The 18,300-nt window shown below is 40.5% G+C and overlaps 1 long non-coding RNA gene across 1 annotated transcript; it reads right to left on the bottom strand.

The window, feature by feature from the left end:
- Positions 1–1,115: 1,115 nt before the first annotated feature.
- On the bottom strand, positions 1,116–17,677 carry LOC309542130. The gene is made up of 3 exons (XR_014224110.1): positions 17,597–17,677; positions 17,106–17,207; positions 1,116–1,463 (listed from the first exon to the last, which is right to left on the bottom strand). It is a non-coding gene; the product is annotated as an uncharacterized lncRNA (long non-coding RNA).
- Between the last annotated feature and the right edge of the window lie 623 nt (positions 17,678–18,300).

Here is an 18,300-nt window from a genome sequence, read left to right as displayed (position 1 = left end):
TTAGAAGATTTACAAAACGATTTAGAAGAAGAAAATAAAATAACATTGGGATTGAAGTCCGGATTTCTCTGGACGGTGGAGGGCATGTGTTCTGTTCCCCATTGGTATAGTGCTGGTGAGACTTGTCCATCTTCTGATAGGAAATGCTCTGCTGGAGGCAGGGGCAAAAAAAAAGGGCGGTCAAGGTGGGTCAATTGTTGGGGAGTGAGAAATGCCCCTATTTTCATCTGAGGAATGTTGGAGGGTATGGAGAAGAAAGTGGGCCAACTATGGGATGAGAGACATTGAACACATGTTGCCCAAGAGCACAAGGCAGTGGACATATAGGATCAGTTTTCCTTCTTTTAGATGGGCAACCTTCCCAGGTTGATGAGCCCCATCTCATCATCATCATCATCATCATCATCATCATCATATGCTAACAAGTACTAAAACCCAGCAGCAAGCATTTAGTGTTACTAAAAGTGGTAACAACAATATTATTGAACACAGAAGTGAAAATCTCCAGTGCGAGTCCCAAGTTTTCATCTTTACATGCCCTTTTATTTAAGAACCCAGTGTGAAGACATCCATTTCCAGTTGCTTGGAAACCTTCTGCCTGGGGATCGCTAAATGAAGTCTGGCCTCTGACCCAAAGAGAACCTTGTCAAAGCAACAGCGGAAGCACCTCACTGCTGAAAAGACTTTCAATGGACAGCATAGCAGCATTTAATCTGGTGTTTGCTCAGCGCCCCTAAACACATTTTAATCTCTCACATTAGTTAACAGCTGGGCTATGCAAAGGAGCCGAAGGCCATCTTTTATTTACACTGCATCCCCATTAAAGGAGAAGTTGAACTTTGGCGCACATTTCTAGTATATTAGGACTGGTGAAATAATGCTGGTGATTTAATTTGTTTGTTTGTTTAAAAGAGGGAAGAGTTTAGCGGCGAGTCAAGGCAATTTGCTAAGCAAACTCTGCAGCAGGTTGGAAAGCCTTGTAAAACGTGTCTTGAACAAGGGAAGATCATCCTAAACAAGACCAAATAGGGCTTTATTTTTATTTTTTCCATACATCTTAACTGTACTTGATCCAATTTTAGTAACATTGTTAAGTGACTTCCTCAAATCCCCCTGGCTGAATTTCAATGTATATCATTGTAATCAGTTTTCCAAAACCAATTTTCTCATAAAATTAACTTAATCACTTAACATCTTACTTTCTTTTCATATTATTCTCTAACATCACATAATTAAATCCTAAGCCTATCTGGTATTTGCAAGTTTTTCCAATTAAGTTATCTTAGCATATTTAACTAAATAGTATTTGAATTTCATCCATTCCTCCTGGTACTCCTCCTCCTTCTGGTCGCGGACTCTTCCAGTCAGGTCGGCTAGCTCCCAAAAGTCCATCATCTTCATCTGCCATTTCTCCACTGTCGGGACTTCTTGTGATTTCCAATTCTTAGCTAACAAAATTCTAGCTGCAGTTGTGGCATACAAAAACAATCTAACATCTTTTTCTGGCAATTCCAAACCTACTATTCCAAGAAGAAAGGCCTCTGGTTTCTTAATAAATGTATATTTCAACATTTTTTCCAATTCATTATAAATCTTCTCCCAGAAGTCTTTCACCTTGGGACAGGTCCACCACATATGATAAAAGGTACCCTCTTTTTCTTTACATTTCCAGCATAGATTGTCACTATTATGATATATCTTTGCTAGTTATCATTACAGATTTAACTTGTTCATCCTTTGTATGCCATTCCAACAATAAATTATACATTTTAGACAGATTTTTAACTTTAGAGTCCAACAGCTCCGTTTCCAACTTAGTTTTTTCTGAGGCAAAACCATTTTTCTTATCTAATTTATACAGTTCATTAATCTGGTGGTAATGTAGCCAATTTATTTTATCTTTAATTTGATCAAATGGTTTTAATCCTTAAACCTTAATGGTTTATATCCTTCTTTATCTTCCAGTAACAGATCAGAGTATCTCAACCACTTGGTTTCCATGTTTGATTTTTTCTGGGCCTTTGCCTCCATTGACGAAAGCCATTGGGTGTTTTCCTCTCTAAGAGATCTTTATATTTTATCCAAACATTATATAAAGATTTTCTAATTACCTGATTTTTAAAACCATTACGGGCCTTTACCTTGCCATACCATAAATAAGCATGCCATCCAAACAGTTCGTCAAATCCCTCTAAGTCTAAAACATCAGCATCATCTAGTTGTATCCATTCCTTAACCCAGCAAAGAGCTGCTGCTTCAAAATAAATCTTCAAATCTGGCAGGGAGAATCCCCCTCTTTCTTTTGAATCTGTTAGTAATTTATATTTAATTCTGGGGTGTTTTCCCCTGCCAGATAAATCTAGATAAAGCTTTCTGCATTCTTTAAAACATTTCACATTATCAATAATTGGGAGGGCTTGAAACAAAAACAACATCTTTGGCAATCCATTTTTCTTAATCACAGAAATCCAGCCCATTCATGACCATTTTAAATTCGACCATATCTCTAAATCTCTCTTAATTTCATCCCATAATTTCTCATAATTATCTTTATATAAATTCAATTTTTTCACCAACAGATTAACCTCCAGATATTTAACTTTTTTCACAAAGAGTAGGTCCGTCTTTTCTTGTAGTGATTTCCTTTCCTCATTGTCCAGATTTTTCTCTAATACTTTGGTTTTGCTCTTATTTAGCTTAAATCCTGCTACCTGTCCGAACTCCTGTATCGTCTCCAGTGCTTTTACTGCACTGGAGTCTGGATCTTTTAATGTCAACACCAAATCATCTACAAAGGCTTTTAATTTATACTGTTTGGATTCTACTACTATACCAGGGGTCTGCAACCCGCGGCTCCGGAGCCGCATGTGGCTCTTTTACACCTTTGCCACGGCTCCAGGGCAGATACTAGCGAGGGGAGGAGGCGCATTGTGCGCCCCAACACTCCCCACTGTGGCGGGCGCTGTACTGGCTGTGACGTCGCATGGAGGTGGTGCGTGCGTTAGTCACGCACCGTCCCGACGTCACCTTCCCGCCCGCTGTCAGATCGCGGCTCCGGAGATATATTTGTTTTAAATGTCGCAATGGTTTTGCGGCTCCCAGTTTTTTTTCCTTCAGAAACGGGTCCAAGTGGCTCTTTTTGTCTTAAAGGTTGCAGACCCCTGTACTATACCTTTAATTTGTTCATCTTTCCTTATCATATTTAACAAGACCTCTAGGACCGAAATAAAAAGCAGGGGGGGGAAGTGGGCACCCTTGCCTGGTACCCTTCTCAATTCTAATTTCCTATGATACCACATTATTTACTATGATTTTAGCTTTTTGTTCATGATAGATCGCATTAATACCATTTAAAAACTCTTGACCAACCCCAATACTTTCTAAATTGTATGTCATAAAACTCCAGGATACGTTATCAAAGGCCTTCTCCGCATCAATAAACATTAACATTGCTTTGCAATTTTTTCTTGCTTCCAACTTTTCCAAAATATCTACAATATTCCTAATATTATCTTTCATATGTCTTCCAGGCAGAGAACCTGCCTGGTCCTTATGGATATATCCTGACATAACCTTCTTCAGCCTGTTGGCCAATATATTAGCAAAAATTTTATAATCCACATTAAGTAGAGAGATTGGTCTATAATTTTTTACATTTGATCTATCTTGATCTAAGACCAAATAGGGTTTTATGCTCTTTTGACCAGGGGCTGAGCTGCTTGCATATTTTGATCAATACCTTATCAAAGTCAAAGCTAACTGAGAACAATCCTCTTACGTCCATGCAGGCCTCCTTGTAAAGTTGCCAAGCTGAGACCTGAATAGCATGCATCTCTAGTTATATCTCTCAATGAAGGGAAGTCAGCAGAGGTCTTTCCCACTACCCAGTCCTTTTGAACTGGTAATGACAGGGCTTGAACCTGGGACCTTCTACATGAAAGCAGGTGTTTGACCACAGAGCTATGGTCCCTCAGCTATCTTTCTGCATTGGCCGTGCAGCATACCTGAGCCTCAGTCAGTATGAGAGAAGGCAGACCACGACTGGGGTGAGGGGGACAGTTGGGCCCTTGGGACCCTAGCATTAGGAATAATTAACTATTATCTTGACCCATGTAGGACTGGGCCTTAAATGGGTTGGCAGCTCTAGATATAACATACTCCCTCACAGTCCGTTGAAACCATTATGATCAAGAGACAATACTGCTGTGGCTGTACCATCTGTGTGCCATTGGCACCACCAGAGCATTTAAGAGAGCAATCGCCATGACTATTTTACAACGTGTGAATATCCCTACAGAGTCTCATGAATCATTGGATTCTGAGCATTTCTCAGAAGCTCCAGAAGATGTTCCCATTTGGTCTAGCTGGTACCAGATGTGGGTATGATGGTAGGGAGCTATTTGGTTTGTTTGTTTGTTTGTTTGTTTGTTTGTTTGTTTGTTTGCTGCACTTATAACCCACCTTCCATCTGCCATGGAACCCCATGTGGCAAGCAGGCAGTTCCCTTTGTGGTCAGCCAGCCACTGACCAGACCCACTTAGCTTCAGCAAGGTGATGGCCCTATGTTCCTTCAAGCCATAACCTGAGACCAGCTTACGGTTTCTAAAATGAAGCCTCGCAGAAGCAGATAAGATGCACGAATTTTGTACAAATCAATACTGCTTCTCCCCTACCCTCTCTACAAAATCCCCCAACAAAATGGCTGTTGGGTTTATTTTAGCAACTGGCAGACTCTTTGAAATGAACATCGTGGCAAGTTTCAAAGAAACACAAGGGAGAGCATGGCAAATATGCCACAATCTGTTTGCTTCTGGCAGCCAAAGCTATTTATATTATGGTAGCGCTGTGTCCCCTCAAGCACTCTTTTACCTCTTGTGTTTTAAATGGAAGCTGCAGAGTCCCCCTCTGGCCTGCTGCTTTGCTCTTTGATATGGCAGAAAGACTGAGATTCTGAACGGAGCCTTTTCCTTTTTCTTCTTCCAAATCTCTCTGGTAAGTCCCATCCGCATTCCATAGTCTCGTCATTCCCATATTTCATTTAAAGTGCAGCTTTATCTAGATAATAGAAAGCGGCGAAAGGAATCGCTGCACAGTGAAGAAAGATTCAAATGCCACTTAGGCTTCTCTTGTCATAATGCTTATTTCAGAGTTGCTCTTTTAGGGACGCGAGACATTCAGAAGTACTGCCAGCCTTCAGGGTAGGTTGGGGAGCTTTCTTCAGCTCAAGGTCTGCATTCCTTACTGGGCAACCTTCGGGGAGAGAGGCTAGTTTCTGCACATGCTCACATACCTGCCTCATCCAGGTAAGCACATTCTGATACCCTCCAACATTTCTCCAATGAAAATAGGAATGTCCTATTACATAATATGGGACGCGGGTGGCATTGTGGGTTAAACCACAGAGCCTAGGACTTACAGATCAGAAGGTCGGCGGTTCGAATCCCCACGACGGGGTGAGCTCCCATTGCTCGGTCCCTGCTCCTGCCAACCTAGCAGTTCGAAAGCACGTCAAAGTGCAAGTAGTTAAATAGGTACTGCTCTGGCAGGAAGGTAAACGGCGTTTCTGTGCGCTGCTCTGGTTCGCCAGAATCGGCTTAGTCATGCTGGCCACATGCTGTAAGGCAGCTCCCTCGGCCAATAAAGCGAGATGAGCGCCACGACTGGACCTAATGGTCAGGGGTCCCTTTACCTTTTACCTATTACATAATATAATAATAATAATAAATAATAAATTTTATTTATATCCTGCCCTCCCCAGCCGAAGCCGGGACTGTAATAATGTTGTTACAGTCATACCTTGGTTCTCAAATGCCTTGGTACTCATACGTTTTGACTCCTGAACGCCAAAAACCCTAAAGTAAGTGTTCTGGTTTCTGAACCTTCTTTGGAAGCCAAACGTCCGATGCTGTTTCTGTGGCTTCCGACTGAGTGCAGGAAACTCCTGCAGCCAATCAGAATCCGCGCCTTGGTTTTTGAATGGTTCCAGGAATCAGATGGACTCCCAGCATGGATTAAGTTCGAGAACCAAGGTACCACTGTATTTATATCCCACCCACCTGACTGGTTTGACTCAGCCAATCTAGGTGGCTTCCAACATATATAAAAACATAATAAAACATTAAACATTAAAAAAAATACTTCCCTATACAGGGCTGCCTTCAGATGTCTTCTAAAAGTTGTATCATCTCCTTGGCTCTGGGATCACATAACTCCATACCCTCTGATGAAAATAGGGATGTCCTAAGGAAATGTGGGACATTCTGGGATCAAATCAGAAGCTGGTACGGCTTCTATAAATCTGTCCCTGGAAAATAGAGGCACTTGGAGGGTTTGCATTCTAGCCATGCAAAAGAAGAAGAAGAAGAGTTTGGATTTGATATCCCGCCTTTCACTCCCCTTCAGGAGTCTCAAAGCGGCTAACCTTCTCCTTTCCCTTCCTCCCCCACAACAAACACTCTGTGAGGTGAGTGGGGCTGAGAGACTTCAAAGAAGTGTGACTGGCCCAAGGTCACCCAGCAGCTGCATGTGGAGGAGCGGAGACGCAAACCCGGTTCCCCAGATTACGTGACTACTGCTCTTAACCACTACACCACACTGGCTCTCAAGGAGGGTGCATGTGGAGATGGTTTGGCCCTGGAAAGAGTCTCAAGGGCCAGATAAACAGGCCTGGAGGCCCACATTGGATCTCTGGCTTACTTAAGAATGTAAGAAGAGCCTTGTTGGAACAACAGGCCAATGACCCATCTAGTCCATCATCCTGTTCTCACAGTGGCCAACCAGATACCTGTGGGAAGCTTACAAGCAAAACCTGAGTGTGATAGCAACCAGTGAGGTAGGGCACTGTTGCTCTCCCAGCTTCCCAACTGGGGCTTACTGGGAGAGAGGAGTGAGGCACAGAGGGCTTGATCTGGTGTGGCATGTGATGGCATAGTCAATCCAATGCTTTTGGATTGGATTGGGGGTGTTGTTGGGGGAGATTTGCTGTTATTGATACTATTTTTTTGTGTCTTTATTTTAGATCTTACAATTTACTGTATTTTTCCGTGTATAACATGACCCCATGTATAAGACGACCCCTATTTTGGGGAGCCCAAAATTACTCTTCCTAAGCCGAGAAGAGCAAGCAAGCAGCCTCCTCGCTAACATTCCCTGCTCCCGCCATGGCTCCAGCCCCCACTTACTTACCATATTAACCCATGTATAAGACGACCCCCAACTTATCACTAGAAAGTTTCAGGGGGAGAAAGGTTGTCTTATACATGGAAAAATATGGCATGTGGAGATTCTTCAATTTGGTTGTGGTTTCACTTTTTGTTTATGACTTCTTTTGCTTCGTTGCAATTATGAACTGTTTTCACAGTGTGAGCTGCCTTGAGCACAGTTTGAACTATGGAAATTCAATAACCTTGGAACTTAAAGGAGAATCACAAGGAGGCTTTAGATGGAGATTAAATGAATACCTACTAGATAACGAGGAGGTTATCGAAAAAGCCAAGGCCACATTAAAAGAGTATTTAGAGATGAATCTCAACATGGGAACAAACATAGAAATAGTTTGGGACGCCAGTAAGGCGGTTTTAAGAGGATTTTTCATCCAGCAGAATAACTATAAGAAAAGGCAGCAAAAAACAGAAGAAATACTCAAACAGCTAAGGAAGCACGAGAAAAAATTAACAGAACACCCAAAAGATGAACAAAGTATACAAACAATAAAAATACTACAAAGACAATATTCAATGTTAACGAGCCAAGAAATAGAGTGGAAAATCAAATCAATGAGGCAGAGATACTTTGAATCCGCGAATAAAACGGGGAAATTCCTGGCCTGGCAACTGAGGAAAAGACAGAAACAGAATGTTATAAATAAAATAATGGTGGAAAAAGAATTAATAGTAGATCCAAAAAAAATACAAAAAAAATTTCTTAAATTCTATGAGGAGTTATATAAAAAAGGAGAAGAGGACCCAGCACAAATAGAAAAATATTTAGAGGGCTGTACAGGGAAGACTGTCACAGAAAAAGAAAGAACCCAACTAAACAGACCGATAAGCATAGAAGAAACTGAAACTGCGATAAAAAAAAATGAAATCAGGAAAGGCGCCAGGCCCAGATGGCTTATCAGCCAAATATTACAAAGTCTTAGGAGATCAACTGAAACAGGTACTGTGCGAAACCATGAACAACATTCTGAAAGGAGGGAAAATACCCGAGTCGTGGAGGGAAGCTTACATAACACTTATTCCTAAACCAGATACAGATAAACAGAACATGAAGAACTACAGGCCAATATCGTTATTAAATAATGACTATAAAATATATGCTGATATTATGGCGAACAGATTGAAAAAATGTCTAACGAATTTAATTCACAAAGATCAAGCGGGCTTCCTCCCAAACAGATACCTGAAAGATAATGTGAGGCACGTTATAAACATAATTGAATATCTGGAGATCAATAACAATATACCGGCGTCTTTGATTTTTATAGATGCAGAAAAGGCGTTCAATAACGTCTCTTGGCGGTTTCTATTAAAATCTATAGAAAAGGCAGGGATCGAGGGTGAATTTTTGAAAGGAATACGGGCAATATATTCAAACCAGCATGCCAAACTGCTAATAAATAGCAACATTACGAAGAGATTTAAAATAGAAAAAGGAACAAGGCAGGGCTGCCCTCTTTCTCCACTTCTGTTCATTTTAGTTTTAGAAGTCCTGGCGAACAAAATAAAGTTAAAGTCAGAGATAAAAGGGATTAAATTAGGATTTAAAGAGTATAAGTTAAAAGCGTACGCGGACGATCTGATGTTATCCTTAGAAGAGCCACAAGAAAGCATGGGTAAAGCATTGGAGATATTGGAGGAGTACGGTAAATTTTCAGGCTTCAAGCTGAACAAAATTAAAACAAAAATGCTGACGAAGAACTTGAGAAATGATGCGCAAGAAAGATTAGAATCCCAATATGGAATTAAAGTAGCCAAAAAAATAAAATATTTAGGAATCTGGCTTACACCCAAAAATATAAATTTAATTGAAGACAACTATACAGCAACATGGAACAAAGTGAAAAAAGATCTGGATGTCTGGAACAGGGTGAATCTCTCGTGGCTGGGTAGGATGGAAGCAATAAAAATGAACATACTCCCTAAGATGTTGTTCCTATTTCAAAACATACCAGTTATCAGAGGACTCAAATTATTTAAGGATTGGCAGAAAACTCTTTCAAGATTCATATGGCAGGGAAGAAGGCCAAGAATTAGATTCAAATTACTTACAGACCGAAAGGAGAGAGGAGGGTTGGCAGTACCAAATTTAAAATTATACTATGAAGCGGCCTGCCTCTGTTGGGTCAAAGACTGGATAACTTTAGAGAACACGGACTTACTAGACCTAGAAGGGGCGGACAACAGGTTCAGCTGGCATGCCTACCTTTGGTCAAATAAAGAAAAAGCACATAAAAGGTTCTCGAGTCATATTATCAGAGGCCCCTTGTATGAAGTCTGGGAAAAAAATAAGAAACTGCTAGAACAGAAAATACCTTGGTGGCTATCCCCAACAGATATCTTATCAATCAAAAAAATAAACCTGGAAGAGCGAAAATTGACATATGAAGATCTACTGGTAAGATCCCAAGATAACTGGAGGCTAAGACCATATGAAGAATTAAAGGAGAGGCTGTCAGGCTGGCTACAGTACCATCAGATAAATGCAAAATGGTCAGAGGATAAGAAAATTGGAATGAACGAAAAGAAGTCTAAATTTCAGATCGAAATAATTGAAAGCAAATCCAAAATATTATCTAAGATGTACAACATATTATTGGAATGGGAAACGAAAGACGAGGAAATTAAGGAAGTTATGGTCAAATGGGCAAGGGATTTGGGGCATAGTATAGAATATGGAAAATGGACAAAACTGTGGAATGAGGGAATAAAATTCACGGCAAGCGCTGCAATTAGAGAAAACCTAGAAAAGATGATACATCGATGGTACTTAACACCAGAAAAATTAGGCAGAATGTATAAAACTGTAAATAAGACCTGTTGGAAATGTAAAACAAAAGAAGGCAATTTTATACATATGTGGTGGACGCGCGAGGAAATAAAAAAAATTTGGGATCAGATATATATAGAGTTAAAAAAGATACTTAGATATACATTTCCCAAAAACCCAGAGGCCTTCTTATTAGGGATGGTTGGGACAGAAATTCAAGAAAAAGATAAAACTTTATTCCAATATTCAACAGCAGCGGCCAGAATTTTAATCGCTCAAAATTGGAAAAGCACAAACCTCCCAACGGTGAAGGAGTGGCAGTTAAAACTATACGACTTTATTGAATTGGCAAGAATGACTCAAAGAATCAGAAATCAAAAAAATACAAAGTTAAAAGAAGATTGGAATAAATTCATGGTTTATTTTGAAAGTAATTTTAAAAACGTACCAACTACAGCGGGTTTGTTATAAAACTCCCGATGTATAAACTAGAAACAAACACCAGCGGTAAAAACGAAATTGTTAAAAGTAAAACCCGAAATTAGTAGGGAAGGAAGTCGATGTTTTATGTTTTATGATGTAACTTTTTTGAATGTATTTGTCTCTTTTTGCGTGTATGTTTTCTTTTTTTCTTCTTTTTTTCTTTCTTTTCTTTGTGTACTAAAGAAATTCAATAAAAAGTATTTATAAAAAAAAATGAACTATGGAAAGGTGACATGCAAATAAAATGATGTCTGTATGTATAATAATAATAATAATAATAATAATAATAATAATTTATTTATACTTCCCCAGCCACTCTGGGCAGCTTAAAAAAAAAATAAAAAATAAAAAAATTAAAACATAATACATCAAACATTAAAAGCTTCCCTGAACAGGGCTGCCTTCAGATGTCTTCTAAGAGTCTGGTAGTTGTTGTTCTCTTTGACATCTGGTGGGAGGGCGTTCCACAGGGAGGGTACCACTACCGAGAAGGCCCTGTATGTGCTCCCATTGCCAGGAACCACACTGGGCCTCACCTTTCCCCTCTCTCTTGACAAACACTAGTGACCTATTATGTTGGGAAGCTGGGAGGGCAATGGTGCTACACTGGCAACATCTTACCAGCTACTACACTTCTTTTGATTTCCAGCAATTCAGAAGTTTACTGCTTCTGACCGTGGATGGCATAGTAGCCATTATTATCCTTACCTTCCATGAATCTGTCTAATTCCCCTTTAAAGGCATCTAAGTTGGTGGTTTAGCTATACGCTGTGTGAAGAGGGACTTTCTTTTGTCTGTCCCAAGTCTTCCAACATTCAGCTTCATTGCATGTCCACAAGTTCTAGGCTGAATCTAGACAAATATAAAAATCACTGTGAAAATGCTTTTTTAAAAAAAAGTTTTAAAATATATATGGAATTTCCCATTAGCTCACCATTGCCATCTAGTGTTACATTTGCATTATGCACTTAAAACACACTCAAAATGTTATATTTGCAGATGTATTGCTGAGTCCCTAGCTTTATGAGGGAGAAAAACTTTTCTGTATCCACTTTCTCCACAGCATGCAGAATTTTATACATTTCTATCATGTCACTTCTTAATCTATTAATAGATTGATCTGTAATTAGTTTATTATCGATTAAAGTTTGCACTTCTTGGAACTGGGAAAATTAACAGCTGAAATATTTAAGCCAGAAGTTATGGGAATTGCTCTTGTCTTGGGTAGGGTAGCTGTTAGCACATCAGCATCACACCAGCTGCAGTTGTTTTAGTGCCAGCACATAAACAAGACAAAATTGTAATCTACAATGAGCAGAAGATATCACTGCACCAGGAACGGCAAAACTTTATTATGATCTAAAACATTTATACAAAAAGTGTTACTAAGAGTTTAAAATGCAGCCTTAATTGAGAAATGCAAAATCAGCTATTCACATGCATTTTTTGTCTTACAGTATTTATCCCGTCTGCCACAATACCATAATCTCCAGATGTTAACACGTATTTTGATCGTAAGAGAAACAAGAAATATGAGCTTTGCAAACTTCTGTCGCAAACCAGCATATGGTCACAATCCTTTAACTACTTAGAAGCTTGTTAAGTCACACCAAAGAAAATAAGAGCAGCTGATAAATAGGTCCCCAAGTCTCCTAACGTGTATCTATTTAAAAGTAGGAACTTCTGTAAAAATTAAGTTTGAACTTGTGAAGGAGCAAGTTGGTCTATGACTTTCTCATAATTCTGAATAGTGCCACAACTGATTCCCAAGATAATAAAGCAAAGAAGGGCTGCCTAATGAATGCCTGTGTGGTAATAATTAGTGAAGGTGTCAAAATCTGGAATTGGGGAAGAAACAATAAATGCCCTTCAGTTCAGAAAATAATGAGCTACTATGAGCCAAACTCAAATCTTCACAGTCCTTAGTCCTCTTTCTTAGTGGGTCACCCTCACACCAGCCTGATAATTCAGGGTTCTAGAATCAGAGTTAAGAACCCATGTAGGATTCTGAGCTATTCAGAAATCGAACACAAGTAGAGCATCCCCATTGCAGAAGTTCAGCTTGAATACATGGAGACCTGCAGAGACAGGCCTCTGAGAACACAATGGAGGGGCAGGACAAAAGATTGACACCCCCTGACAGTTGGAATTGCATGAGAGGGAATGATTGAATAGGGCTTATAAAGAATGAACGTTACATTCTACCACATTTGGTGGGCGTGCAAGAAAACAAATGCATTGTGGGAAATGATTTACAATGAGTTGGACAAAGGGGTTTGTGGAAAAACCAGAGGCTGCAGAGATTCTGAAGGAGCAGAAATGACTACAGTGGTACCTCGCAAGACGAATGCCTCGCAAGACAAAAAACTCGCTAGACGAAAGGGTTTTTTGTTTTTTGAGCTGCTTCGCAAGGCGATTTTCCCCATGGGCTTGCTTCGCAAGACAGAAACGTCTTGCAAGTTTGTTTCCTTTTTCTTAACACTGTTAATACAGTTGCGACTTGACTTCGAGGAGCAACTCATAGAACGCGGTGTGGTAGCCTTTTTTGAGGTTTTTAAAGACTTTGGTGATTTTTGAAGCTTTTCCAAAACTTTCCCGACACCGTGCTTCGCAAGATGAAAAAAATCGCAAGACGACAAAACTCGCGGAATGAATTAATTTCATCTTGCGAGGCACCACTGTATTTTTGTACACAACGACAGCAGCGCAAATACTAGTGGCCCAGAGATGGAAAGACGATAAAGTTCTAACCAGAGACTAATGGCTGATGAAGATGATGGACCATTCCGAAATGGTGAAATTGACTGGGAAAATCAGAAACCAGGAAGAGAAGAACTTTAAGATGGAATGGGACAAATTTACAATATACTTAAGAGAACACTGTAAACGAGGAAATAAGGGAGGCAGTTGGAAAAAATGATTGATAATGATAACTATGGAAGGGCGGAGGGGAATCAAAGGACTCAGGGAATCCTAAATGATTATGTTGATGTGTAATGTTTGAATTCAAATTTGTTACGTAAAACCCAATAAAAATATATTTAAAAATAAAAAAATAAAGAATGAACATTTCATTCTTCTATATAATGAAACATTTGTGATGATAGAAGATGTCTGAAGCTCGCTAGAACATAACGGGATTGTGTTAATGCCATAAGAAAGGCGTAACTAATTTTCTCCAGAGTAGAAAACAGTAGCTTTTGCCTTGTGATAATAAAATCCAGATGAGAGAACATGCCAATTGTGTGCCCACTTCTTGAACGCCTTAAATAATTTGGTATGATCTGAGTAGCTTTGGTACTCGTTTTGAAAGTAATTCACATATTTTAAAAAGTTCAGTAGTCTGACACTCTTGGCATAATCTCAAAAATCAATTTGAACTTCTATTTTCTTTTATCATTATTCATGTAAAATTAATTCAACGGCACCAAATCCAAGAGCAAGCTAATCATTTTTGCTCTGTCTGATCAAACATTTTCTTTATAGCTTTTTTAATGAGTTTAGATAAATCTGCTTATTTACCGATGGGCTCATTAGTTAATTTATAGCATACCTTATTCCTTTTTGTTGTATGGAAGGAGTAGCGATTTTCTAGTTTCTTCGCAATATTCAAAGGGTTACCTGGGGTGGGCTCTTCCTTTCATAAATGAAATGGGTAAGGAAAGCTGGAGCAGCATCTCAGCTTGCAATAAGGCTTGCTCATCGGTAAATTCAAGATGATATTGCAAAAATGTGTTCTGGAGACTAATCCTGATGCTCTGATCTTGCCTGATGGAGGGGGGTAAGGATATGATAGGAGGACTCACCTGTCATTGGGGGTGGGGCTGTCTACAACTGAAGATGCCCCTGCTGTGCCCACAGAGAACTTGGCAAGATGGACAATTTGGCAAGACTAACCACAGTTTTTGCCCCAGCCAAAATGATCTGGCATGCTTCTAGATGTGGCAGTAGCTCTGCCACATTGCTCCTCCTGACCCTACTTAGAATTGCTCTGTTTGAGTGCAGGTCTATGCATGGCTATCCAGAAGGAGAGAGGTATGAATCTCAGTTTCTCAACATTCACCCAAGCTTAAATTTAGTTCACCACACTGGCAAGTAAGATGTGACGTTTTAAGGATTGTTTGGCTGGTGAGGAATGCTTGCCCTGTTCCCATCCACCCCCTGGAATGTCACTACGTTTTACAAAGAAAGGCTTCTCCCCATTCAGATAAGAGTCTTCAGTCTTCTCGATATGTTTTGCTTGTTTTATGAGTGGAAGCAGAAAACAAAAATGTAAAAAGATACCTTGCCGACTCTATAGCTGATTCAAATAGTCAGGGAACAGTTACAGCTCTTCTATATGGAGATCATTGTGTGTGTGTTTCTGTGACAGCAAACCTGTGACTCTACTAGTGGGGTGGCATGCAGAAATTTAAAAGATGCGGCTTGTCCTCATCACTGCATTGTCATGCTGGGAAAATCCGGGCCTGTTAAAACTGCTTCCTGTGATGCAGTTACTAATTTATCAAGAGGCATAGGAGCCCTGCCACGCTTCCAAAAGATGACAACCATGTGACTTTATTATATCAGACACTGATTCGACATTTGCAGTCCTTAGGCAACTGCCAAGGGCTACAAGGCTGCCCCCACTGCTGGTGTCTGTCCCCTGTTCCCCCTTTATTTATTTTATTTTCCTGCTCAGGGACTCCAAGCCGCACCAGGCAGCTGGATCTACCCATCTTTTTAAAATTCACAGTCCTGCTCCTGTCTTAGCATTGCTCTGGGGCATTGTGGGAAATTCAAGTGTGGCAGATGATCTATATTTATCCATGCGAGTTTGCAATGAGATGTTTGTTTAATGTTTCTGTTTTGGATTTCACATATTTCATGAGGCTAGTTTAGCCTGAGGAAAGCAGGAGATTAGCAAAAGATAAGTTGTCATGGGTGAGGCAGTTTTGGGCACACACGGCAACTGTTGCTAAGGGGTTTGGAAGGCTGGGAAAGTTGGGGAATCTAGCCAGAGAGGGCAAAGAGATGGAGGGTTTGTTGTGAATGTATGGAGTGCATCTGGTAAAGCACTATGGCATCATGCAGGATGCGCTATTGGTATCACATGTTGCACCAGCCCCTCATGCGCCCATGTGAAAATGACTCACAGTGCAGAACTTATCACCTCAGAAGCAGAGAAACAGCTTCTAGCCTAACATTCTAGGGGATGATTTTTCAGGCTTGTTGAGGGGTTATGCCTTGATCCCTTGGCCACCATTCCTCTGAGTGGCTGTTACAGATTTGGGAGCTGTTTCGAATTAACACCTTGATAAAAAAAAGATTCAGGCTGCTGGCGTACACTCTAGACTTAAGTTCAGCAGGTATTCAAAACAAGATAGTGTTTTGCTAGCTGCGAAGACCGGGACAAAGGCAATGTTTGGAACATTCCAGTTACTGCTGATGGCCAAGACAAAGATCCAGATGACATTGTGAGATGTTGAAGAAAGTGTCAAAGGGTTTGTTTTTCTGCTTGTCTGTGTAGACAGTGTTTTGGATTCTCAGCTGCCGTTCTAGATATGATGCTTGTCCCTTGCAAAGCTGTAAAGCAGAGAGTTGTGGCATCTGGTGCTGATTTTGCCAGTCGCCTTTTGCCCACTCATGCTGTAAGCAGGATTTCTGTTTTGATCCACAACAAATAGGTAAAGGAAGGTATGCTAGCACCAGTAGTATGGGGCTGTGTGAGAACTGTACCTTTGGAGCACAGTCTTTCCCTCAAAGAATTCTGGGCACTGCAGTTTGTTTAGGGTTGCTGGAATTGTAACATTGAGGAGTAAACTACAGGGTCAAGAATTCTTTGGCAGAGAGAATAAGACTGGAATATGTTTTAAAGGTATAGTTGCTGCTGCTGCTGCTGTTATTGTTAGACTTTATATACTGCCCTATACCCAGAGGTCTCAGGGCAGTTCACAGAACAAAATCAAGATATAAAACCATTATAATTTGTTTAAGAGACCACTGTAAGCAGATAAAAACATTAGTAGGATTTTAATCTCACTTGTAATGTAACAAATACTATGGACAATATAAAGGTAAAGGTAAAGGTACCCCTGCCCATACGGGCCAGTCGTGACCGACTCTGGGGTTGCGCGCCCATCTCGCTTAAGAGGCCGGGGGCCAGCGCTGTCCGGAGACACTTCGGGGTCACGTGGCCAGCGTGACGAAGCTGCTCTGGCGAGCCAGCGCAGCACACGGAAACGCCGTTGGACAATATAGATAGGTATAAAACATAGACTATGGAATTACATGCAGTTGGAAATGTTGACAATAGGACCCATGGAGGGGATGGGGGGGGAGGTCTTGAGATTCAGAGAAATCTCATTTTATTAAAATGTATTTGGTATTGTAATTAATTCACATTTGTAAAATCAAATAAAAATGATTTCAAAATATAAAACCAGAAAATATATAATCAAAATAAAAAGACCAACCCAATAACCCCCCCCAAAGAACCACATTTTGCAAGGGCATAGGATGTACATCACCTGGAAGTGCCGTCTTTCTGATTGCCAGGTGGACAGGTAGCAAGGCCTTTGGTTTGTGATACCCACTAATATATATTTGATCAAGTCTAGGAATAAGAAACCTGGTTCCCCACAGATCCTTACCTTGTGCTCTTGTGATGCTTGCCTTGTCTTCTTCACACAGCGCATAGTTAAATGATGAAACTTCCTGACGCAGGAGGCACTGATGGCCGTCAACCTAGATGGCTGTAAAAGAGGAGAAGACAATTTCATGGAGGAGAGGACTGTTGTTGTTGTTTAGTCGTTTAGTCGTGTCCGACTCTTCGTGACCCCTTGGACCAGAGCACGCCAGGCACTTCTGAGTTCCACTGCCTCCCGCAGTTTGGCCAAACTCCTGTAGCTACGCCTGTAGCTTTGCGAACACTGTCCAACCATCACTTCCTCTGTCGTACCCTTCTCCTTGTGCCCTCCATCTTTTCCAACATCAGGGTCATGTTTACATATCATGTTTACATCGACTCAAAAACCAGCAGTGGGAATGTCAGGTTAACCACTACTGTGTATACAGCCTAAGTACTTGGAAAGCATAAATTGAAAGGTTTTACGTTTTTCCAAGTTGAAAACTGAAGTCTCACCCCAACTTCTCCAGCTGTTAAAAAGTTCCAAATCCTAAATCTATCCCTCCCAAGCTGAAGACTTGGGAGAGAGAAATTGGAACAGTGTCTCTTTTTGTCCTCAGGAAACCTACTGCAGAAAACAATCTCCGCCGATCTCCCTTTCTGCACAGTACACAATAGCTCATAGTCAGGAAAAGGCACATCATTATCAGTGCTGTGCTCTGAGGAATGCCTCCTACAGTGTGGCGCTGGCTGGTGAGAACTGATGGGAATGAAAACAAGGCTGCCTCCTTTTTTTCTCACACCAAGATCAACTACTGATCATACATTTGCAAGTAAAATAAAAAGAAAAATCCTCACACACCAAACATTCCCAGTTCATCACCTTACCTTTACTTTGCTGTGCAGTATTACTGTAGTACCTCGGGTTAAGAACTTAATTCGTTCCGGAGGTCCGTTCTTAACCTGAAACTGTTCTTAACCTGAGGTACCACTTTAGCTAATGGGGTCTCCCGCTGCCGCTGTGCCGCCAGAGTATGATTTCTGTTCTCATCCTGAAGCAAAGTTCTTAACCCGAGGTACTATTTCTGGGTTAGTGGAGTCTGTAACCTGAAGCGTCTGTAACCCAAGGTACCACTGTATTATTATTATTATCATTATTATTAGTTAATTTTGTATATCATCCCTCATATCATAGATCTCAGAGCAGTTCACAACATAAA

This window comes from Podarcis vaucheri (assembly GCF_965113315.1).
Source record: "Podarcis vaucheri genome assembly, chromosome: 10".
NCBI classification, from domain to species: Eukaryota; Metazoa; Chordata; class Lepidosauria; order Squamata; family Lacertidae; genus Podarcis; species Podarcis vaucheri.
The sequence above is the reverse complement of the archived record's forward strand: the minus strand, read 5'-3'. Positions and strand labels throughout refer to the sequence as shown.